The 10,195-nt window shown below is 30.5% G+C and overlaps 1 protein-coding gene across 1 annotated transcript in view; it reads left to right on the top strand.

Annotated features, from left to right (window-relative positions):
- The window catches only part of LOC105832667, a gene marked incomplete at its 5' end in the record, with an annotated part of 371,331 nt that continues 361,136 nt past the window's right edge, over positions 1–10,195 (top strand). Inside the window, 1 exon segment of the mRNA XM_012673815.3 lies at positions 1–291.

Below are 10,195 nucleotides of genomic sequence, written 5' to 3'. Positions count from 1 at the left end.
ACAATCTTTTTCCAAAACGTCATCGGACACGTCAAACACTCCGAATTCGAATGGGTGGAGATTAGCGATAAAAGCGATAGTAAAACGGTGCGGTCAAAAAGTGTTACTTGTGCCGGCGAGTGAACGGCGTAGCTCCGGGGGAATATAGACTATTGCAACCGAAGTCATGCACACCCGTGTACACACACGCAGAAGGGATTAATCGCCGTGATGTCAACGCCGTGCGACGCTCGCCGCAACGTGCGGAACCGCGATCCAGCGATCCGATCCAGCGACATAGTGTCGCGACACGTAAGTCCAATCTGTTTCGCTACGGATCCATCGGAGGATGAGAAATCCCCCGGGGCGGGAAGGGGGGAGGATTCGCGCCGGAATCCGGTGGGCGCGTTGCGGTCCTGTATTGATCGGATCCACATCGTGGATCGTGAGTGACTGGACGTGGACTGTTGGATCCTGGCGCGCGAGTGGTCTCCTCCCTCCCTCCCTCCCTCCTTCCTTCTTCCCTCCACGGCTGAAAGTTATTTTCGGCGCCCCACTTGTGACGGACGGCATTTCGAGATTTCCCGCGGTGAAATTTTCACGGCGTAATTCCATTCCCGACGTTCCCGCTAATTGAACACGCCCGCGAATCGACCGATCGACCGAATCCGCTTAACTCGCGAATCTAGGATTTCGTGCCTCTTTCCTTCTCTCTTTTTTTTTCTCGCAGAGTCCTTACGACTGTCGCTCGCGGGCGTGGACGTGCCCGCCTGCGGCGATTAATTAAAGTAATCCCTTCGCGCGCGCTACGCGTGAATTATTTCGGGAATACTAGCAGGCACATTCGAGAAGTTCCTAGAACTGAATGAATGAAACGAGAAATCAGAGCGGACGGGAAACGTAGATTGATATTGGCATGAATGCCAATCAATTGTTCGGAGATCAATTTTTGCCGAATCTGAATTACATTTGACCGGCTGCCGAACAATAACTATCACCATCCTGTTAAATCAATCTCTGAAGGAACATAACATAGCTATTGTTTAATTTCAATTCAGCGTTATTTAATTTCTGTGTCGTGTTATATTGGATGCTTTGTGCCAGAGGCTATCATCGTGACGTCACTTTTCGTGAAAGCTTTGTCTGAAAGCATCTATCATACTCACGCAGGGATGATCATTTTTAATATTTGATGACTACGTTCGCGAAATCAACGTCAAAAGAAATATGTTGGCGCATCATAATACTACGTTTTCATTATATAATAAAGCAGTTACATAATAAAGCATAAAAGAATTTTTCATATTATTATATATCTTAAAAAAGAATCGAAAAATATATAATATATGAATTATAATCTAAATGAAAATAACTTGTGTAAAAAATTACTCGTAACAGTACGAGTATTGTACAGTATGTAAAAAAAAAAACTAAAAAAAAAAACTATAACATCTAAAAAAGTCGCACTTTGAAAAAGTTTATTAAGATTAATAAAACATTATTGGTATTACACATATGGACGGACATATAATGTATTTTAAATCATAATTAAAGTATCTTATGGCATATTATTTTTTATTAAAAAAATATTAAATTACACAAAAATATTAAGCAACTCGTATGGAATTAACAAATATGTTATTTAGATGAATAAACGAACGAATAGTCAATTATGAATGTACGTCTTTAATCTCATTTAATAAATAATGGACAATGTTTCCATTCTACAGAGCTTTTTTTAGCGTAACTATTAATTTAATTTACAATATTGACGTGCAAACAATATTTTGAAAAATTATTATGTTCTTGTGTATCTTGTCGTCGGTGTATGTTCGAATCCGTGTGAATTGTTCATGATGTATGCCGTAAGACAATTTCATATGTGCTATGAATACATTGAATATAAACAACCATACTAATCTGTGTTTTAATCATAAGCGTCTCTCATTTATCTCGTTGAGATGTAGATTAGTAAGGTTGTTCATATTCATTATATTCATAACACATTTAAATTTGACTTTTTGCACAACATTATTAATTAAGTTTAGGTTAATATTTACACTAAAGAAGATTTGTAGAGTGAAATGTCATCTGTCGTTTGTTAAATATTATGAGATATTAAAGCTTATTTGCCTAAATAATACTTAATTTTATGAAATTGCTTTTATACATTTATAAATATTTTATTATTTGAAACTCTCATAGTTAACAATTAAAAATATGATAAAAATAAGCTCTGCATAATATTTTTAAAATTATCAGGAATCATTAAGACAAATAATTATTAATTACGATTATTAATATACTTTTTTATTCCAGTGCGCTGTTTATTTAAAAGGCAAGAGAAAAATGACTATAAATAAATTATTAAAAAAGTATATGGAGCATAAGAAGCAAAAAATTGTTGCTCTCCGGAATATTTATAAGAATTTCTTGAGGTCTTAACATCGTCTCTGTGACAATCAATAACTGTGCATTACATTCCTTCAGTGAGAGATTTTCGATGTTCCATCCGACAAGTTCTGAAACTTTTATTGGGCACACCTTGTAAAGCTCTCTGACATGGACATTCGTCGTTACAATGTTGCGTTTCTAGCGGACGGTGGAACCGTTGCTGCGGTGTATTAATTGAATCTCGAGGTAGACGAGACTTTCCTGATTTACATAGGGAAAATGGTTTGATTTCTTTTGACGACATTTTACTTCGATTTTTCCTGTGATGTATTAAAATATACAGATGCGAAACAAAATAAAAGAACAGAAATTTTAATATTTGTATTTGATAACAGATATTTATGCGACGAAAATATATTTAACATGAAACATATAATTTTTTTTATACCTAGATACTACAAAAGTAATTTGGAATTTATTAACTCTTTGTTATTAAAATTCCATCATTATGTCACATTTATAATTATATTATAAAAAAACATTATATTATTACTTTTTTATTACATAGAATTATATATTATGATATATACATTTTTACAATTTTTTATTTGTTTATTTATAAATTTATAACTATTATTTTAATTAATTTTAAAAATTGATTTAAAAAAAATATAAAAAGAAATGTTTTTAGCTTTACAAATAAATATACTATTAAGAAAAGAACAGTAAACGATTAATTAATAATTTAATAAATAATTAAGTTGAGATATTTGCAATGGACGTTTAATATTATATGTAAATTTATATATGAAACATATAATATATAAATTATATGTAAAACGTTTTTTAGGTAAATTAATAATTATTTTGATGTGTGAATAACGTGTATTACATATGTATATAGTAATTTAAATATTGATTATTTTTTAGTTTAATTGTCAATCTGTAGCTGTAACCTATCTTAAATAAATTATTTTGTTAAATAAAATACATTTTTGCTTAATTTTAAATCAGTTTTTGTACAAATAATAGAATTTTAATGTGACGTATAATTATTAAAATATTCTATATAACCAACTGAAGCATTGAAAACACAAGACCGGTTCACAAGTAGAATTCAGTTTCAAAGAAATTTGGAAATACACATATTTTGTATTTCAAAATTCTTTTGTATTATTTTAATTTGTGTTTACCAAAAATCTAAATTGTGTGATTTAGTCTACTTATATTTTTAACGTTTTTAATTGAAAAAATATGGAAAATATATGTTTTTAATAGAGAATTAAACAAAAATTAAGCAAACTAAGTAAAATTTGTATTTTAAAGCCAGTGAATTTTTATATGTAATATGCATATACATATGTAATAAATATATGTTATATGCAGTCAATAAGCAAATCGTATTTTATAGAGGGATGTGATTTTTATTATCGTACATTCGTATCGCGATACAGATTGCATCGCGTACTTATCCATTCTTGCAGCAATGAGTTCCAGGTGATCATTCGGGTGCATTAAATGAATTTCGTCGCGAATTAGAATCAGCTTGCTATCATTAATTCAGGACGTATTTAGTCGCCGCGGAAAATATTCCATTCGTTTTTCCGATATCTGCTTGTTATATCGTTCACGTGAGCATTTAATTACGTACGTTTGTCTTTCCAACATCGTGGGAGACGTGAATTTCAGCCGCTCGGTGAGGTGTACTAACAAGATTTTGTCGTAGATCAGGATGGACTAGATCGCATTAATTCACGTGAAGCCTGTAAGCTCTGAAAGACGCTGCCGCATTTTCCGCCTTTCCCGTGTTCAAATTTTTACAAAGATTTATGGAAGATATTTGTCAGACAGATTTGTCGAACAGCACTTGATAATTTTCGGAATAATTTTTAAGAAATATGTATTTCTTTTATTTATTACGATTATGTACCTTTTTTCCTAAAGTAAAGATTACATTTATTAATAGTTTATTTGAGTTCAATAACTGATATTTTTTGTATTACAGATTGTTAAAGCACAAATTTAGTATAATTTTTTTGAATTTCTAAATTTATAAAAAGAGAGTTTAGTGGTTAAATTTTTCTTATATAATTTGATCTTTTATGATAATTTTTATGAAAGAATTTTCAGATTGTGAGATAATTTTAAAGCTTCAGAAAATGTAATTACGATTAAATCTGTTGAAACATATTATCCTATTCGTTCTTTGCATGGCGTTTATTTTATTTGCCATATAAAAAGAATATTTTGTGTGTAATTAAAACGTTGTATGTTTTCTTCTGTGTAACTTTCGTAAAAAATGTAGTCTATTTGAGTTCGATATTTAAGTATTTTTTGTTTCATGAAAACACGTTGAAAGAAATATTATATTTATTATAATTTATTTAAGTTTAGTAACTGGTACAATTTTTTGTATTACGGATTCAGTTAAAGCAATTTAGTAAGTTTTTCGAATTTTTAAATTTTCATATAAAGTTTAGAGTTTAAAATTCTTCTATAATTTGGTCTTACATGTACAATATTCCTTATGAAAAAAATTCAAGATTTCGAGAGGTGATTTAAAAATTTGAAAAAATTATTTATGATCAAATCTATTGAAGCTTTACTTATCCATAATCCAATTGTTCTTTGCACATGACATTATAATTTCTCCCTTTGCCGTATAAAGAGAATATTTTATGCGTAATTGAAACGCCTCATGTTCGTATGCATTACAAACAAATTCCATACGGGATTGCCATTTGTTTGTAAACGCGGGAAACCGCGGTAACGTAATGTACTTAATCATTTATTCATCTGTGTGATGTGGTCGCTAATTAAATTGTTATTTTAAATAACATTTTAATTTAGCATTTCTATAGAAATAATAAACGCCCTTGCTTTCCCGTAACAAGCGCATTTCCTCTCTCAGTGAGTCCTTTGCCGTAACGTACGCTCGTCGAATTTTGTCCCAGAAATATGACCGTCGCGCGACTGTAACACGGTGCTGCACACACTTCACTGTCGAATTATTTTCTATCCTCATAAAGGTTGCACATAAGTCCTCCCTGGGGTTGCGTAAGTTTTTCCACGTTACCAGGTCCTGCTTCTTATCCGTGCTGGATCTTTAATAATTGCCCCGCTTGGATTTGAGCTGATCTCCGTGATGTGCGGCATTCTATATTTGAACGCGTTAATAATTTCACCGAATTCAGGATAAAACTGACGTTTCCTTTTCATTTTCCACACTTTCTTCGCACATGTACTTATCCCATATGCTCGTTCTGACTATACGTGGATTATTCCGTTCTCGCGCGCGTGTAGGACATATAAGATCTTTTCTACATATATATTTAGTTGGCTTTTTTAAAATTAAATTCTTTGTATATAGTTAATCTCTTTTTCAGTAAGATTAAATGGCGTCAGATTTTTTTGTATTTGTCTTCTTCCAGTAATATATAATATGAATATTAAGCTTGCTATGTAACAGGAACTAGAATAGAGGAAAAATATGGTGTAACTGAAAAAAAATTTACACAAAGAAACTATTTTAAGATAATTTATAATCATTTTTAAAGTTAAAGTTTTTATATATATTGCAAAATATATTGAAAAGTCAGTTTCTTTATAAATAACTTAAGTTTTTTGCAAAACGTCGACGTAACCGCAAGGTGCAATAGTGATTTTACAATTAATAATTTGAACATTATTAAATATTTTTAAACATTTAATATTTTGCACAGTATTGAAATGTAATCAAAATCCAGTCAGTTTTATACTAGGTTCTTAATCCTTTCGCTGTGGATGACACATATATGTACAAAAATAAGACATGCCATCAGTGTGGATAACACTATCTCGAAAAAAAAAAGTTAGACTACCGAAATTTTTAAAGTGGCAAGTATTTAAAGGTTCTTGGGGTCGCTGAATTGGAATTGAAGGTCTGCAAAATTTAAAATGACGGATCCAACATGGCGCATCGAAGTTTTCAAAAATAATCAGATTTCTGGAAAATGGGTATTCTATAGAATTTTTGGATTGCTAAATCTGAATTTAATATCTGATTTCCAGAAGTAGCGTTAAGTTAATTTTTTTCATAAATACTTTTAAAAAATAATTTCTATATTGCTCTTTGCCGAACCCATATTGGATCCGCTATTTTGAATTTTGAAGTTTTGATCTCAAATTCGGAATCAGCGATCCCAAAAATAAAAAATAAATTTGTGGATAAAATTGTAAAACTTTTTTCTTTTATCACAAAAATGGCACAGAACATTTATTTCTGTCCCACATTAAAGGGTAATATATTTTATATAAACTGATATGTCTAGCTCATATTATATATGATGTTTTCATTGCAAAATAAATAATATAATTGTACAGTTTTACGTGGGTTTTTAATTTCACAATTTTCGGTTTTTTCTGCCTTTGGAATAAGTAGACACACACACACACACACACACACACACACATTTTCTAAAAAAATTAATGTGTTAAAAATTTAAGATAAATCCTACCTGTGACATATGCACATATGTATATGAATGAATATGCATGTTCTGTACTATCATCAATTATAATATTAATATTATAATTCAAACATGTTGTGAATACTTAACATAGTCAATCTTCATTCATATTGGTTATTTGTATTGAAGTTGGTTTCAGTTGCTTACATTCCCAGTTGCCTATAGCTTCGTTTGCACACAAATTTTGCAAAGGTGCCCGATTGCTTACGTGCCCGATTGCCTACAGCTTCGTTTGCACACACGAAAATAATTAAGGTTCAAAAGTACAATTGCACACATGATATTATTTTGCTCATACACATTGCACATATGATGTTATTTCGCTCATACACATTGCACACATGATATTAATACGTTCATACACATTGCACACATGATGTCGTTGCGCTCATACACTCTGAAGGCACGATTCCAATAACTTGGGCGCCTTGATTTGACGATGATTTCTGATAATATTTTTTATGTTAAACAAAAAATTGTGTAGATCTTATAGGGCTAACTGCTTTAGTTTTCGAGGTATACCATATAAAAAATAAAAATAAAAGTAGATTAAAAATAAAAAGAAAAGTAGGTAGACCTCGTTTTGCATGGAAAATCGCAAACCCATGTGGAACATTACAAGCGTGGACATTGTTTCAATCAGATTACTGCTTTAGTTGATGTTAGGATAAATTTATAGAATTTGATTGGTGATGTTTGTTTTATACGCGCATCTGGGATTCATCCCCTTGCTCTTGCTAGAGCGTATGAGCGCAATGACATCATGTGTGTAATGTGCATATGCGCAATAATGTCATATGGGCCATGTGTATGAGCGTAATAATATCATGTGTGCAATGTGTATGAACGTATTAATATCATGTGTGCAATATGTTAATATTGTTTCTTTAGCTTATGTGTGCAATAATGTCATGTGTGCAATGTGCATGAACGTATTAATATCATGTGTGCATTGTGTATGAGCGAAATAATATCATGTGTGCAATTGTACTTTTGAACCTTAATTATTTTTGTGTGTGCAAACGAAGCTGTAGGCAATCGAGATGTAGGCAATCAGGCACGTAGGCAATCGAGCACTTGTGCAAAATTTGTGTGCAAACAAAGCTATAGGCAACTGGGAATGTAAGTAACTGAAACCAACTTCAATACAAATAACTGGAATTATATTCACGCCTAAAAAAGGCATGAAATTGATAATCGAATCTATCAAAATGTTGTCATCGCTTTTCACAACGCTGATTGGTTCTCTTGCTGCGCTAACTTTGTGAGCAGTTGTCATAGCGCTCTCTAAATTGTCATCAGTGTATTATTATTGATTTGCAGTAATATACTTATAGTTGTGATAATTAATTACTGTCTTTTAATGATTTTCATTTCAGAATTAATGTGTAATTAGTAAAAGACCAATGTATTTATTTCACTGATTCACAAATTATAAGTATGTTACTGAAAACCATATATTTTCACTGATTTTATTTTGAAACTATGACTTATGTAGTTATTAAGTTATGATTTACATATCAAGTTATTGAATATACTTCAATCATCATTATCATATCATCGGTTGTTGCGATAAATGTTACCAAATGCTTCGGTCAAACTGGTTAAGACGCCTGCACAGAACGTAAGAAGATCCCGAATTCAAAACATAGGAAAGGAGGGTTGAAATAACATTTTCCATAACAAATTCTTTTTTCGCGAAGAGGGAAGATATTGTAAGATATACAGATGCTTTCAAATTTTAATATTATTATTAACCCTCTGACTGCACACTATCAAAAAGTTACGTTCACTGCACACATGGGTGTACGACATCCGGAAAACTTTGACGATTTGTATTTCGGGCAAAAATCGACGAATTTTAATCCATTTTTTTTAATTCTAAGGAAAATTTCTCAGAATTGTGATAAAATAGTTTAGAAAGTCGTATGTATAAACTGAAAAAAGATATATTTAATAGACAGACTATAAATAAAAAAATTTTGCATAAAAAATTGTTTTTTTTTCAAACGGCTGCATTTTGTAGAAAAAAAAGAAAAATACTTCAAAATATGATAATTGGAAAGCTGAAGAGTTATATTTTAAGAATTAATTATCAATTTTTTGATTTGTACCAAAAAGTATTTTTTTTTAAAGATATGAATATTCACTATTTTTCGATCTGACGGTTAATACCGTAAAATCAAAATCATCGAAATATTTGTGAAAAAACAATTATTGTTTTTATTATTATTTATTGTTTATTTAACTCAAATATAAAGAAATGAAAGTTCAACTATCCACTCTTTCGTGTATTCACTTCTCTAGAAACATACACAGAAAATAAGGAAATATTTTTGTTAAAGTAAAAAGATTTACTTGAACGAAGATTTATCTTAAAATTTTATATAGTTTAACCAAGAAAATAATATTCTTGTTACTTAAAAATAATTTTCTTGAATGCAAAAGAAAAAATATCGGATAAAGATACTACATGTCTAAATCAAAGATTATAATTTTTTTAGACTAAAATTATCAAAACAATTATATTATATTTTTAAAATAATACTTATAGTATTCAAATAAGATTGTAATATTTTGAAATTCAAGATTTTCAAATTCTTCTAAGAAGATTATATATTGTTGCTTACATATGAAACAAGAATCGCGTTAATTTAAATACATAAGTTTCAATTTGAGAGTAATTTTTTTTCCGTGTACAAAAATTAATTTGTTATACACAAAAATATACTTCACTAATGTTCTTTTACTTGGTTTATTTAAAAAAAAGTAATTTATAGTTAAATGCAATTACTTTTACTTACATTTTAAATTTCCGCTCTGCACAATTTTGTAACGTTCGTTGCACACTGGGTGTATCACACCTAGAATCGAACTTCCATTCACGTTGCTGCAAGCACTAAGCGAGTAATGACCGGATCAAGCACGCATAAGATAAAAGGGACACCTAACTTTTTTCTCCCCCATGTTCCATCTCCCCACTGCTGCTCGTTATAAAATGGCGCACGTTTGAAAATCGGCCTGGGTGTAGCTAACCCAGTGTGCAGTCAGAGGGTTAAAATGATTATCAATTTAATATTGCAATATTACTATTCTGATTTAATGTAAAAGTTTTTCAAAAGTCAAAATGATACGCAATTCATAGAAGTAGAAAATGTATATAAAATTTATATAAGAAAATTATTGAGAAAAGAATTTGCTTACTATTTAACAGAAAAAAAAAATAATGAAAATAAAGAATAAAAGATGCATGCGATTTGATACTTGTGTAATGTTATAATTATAAATTATGTTGGTCGTTTTGATATTAACCT

This window comes from Monomorium pharaonis, chromosome 4 (assembly GCF_013373865.1).
Source record: "Monomorium pharaonis isolate MP-MQ-018 chromosome 4, ASM1337386v2, whole genome shotgun sequence".
Lineage (NCBI taxonomy): Eukaryota > Metazoa > Arthropoda > Insecta > Hymenoptera > Formicidae > Monomorium > Monomorium pharaonis.
This window is presented reverse-complemented; position numbering and strand designations above follow the sequence as displayed.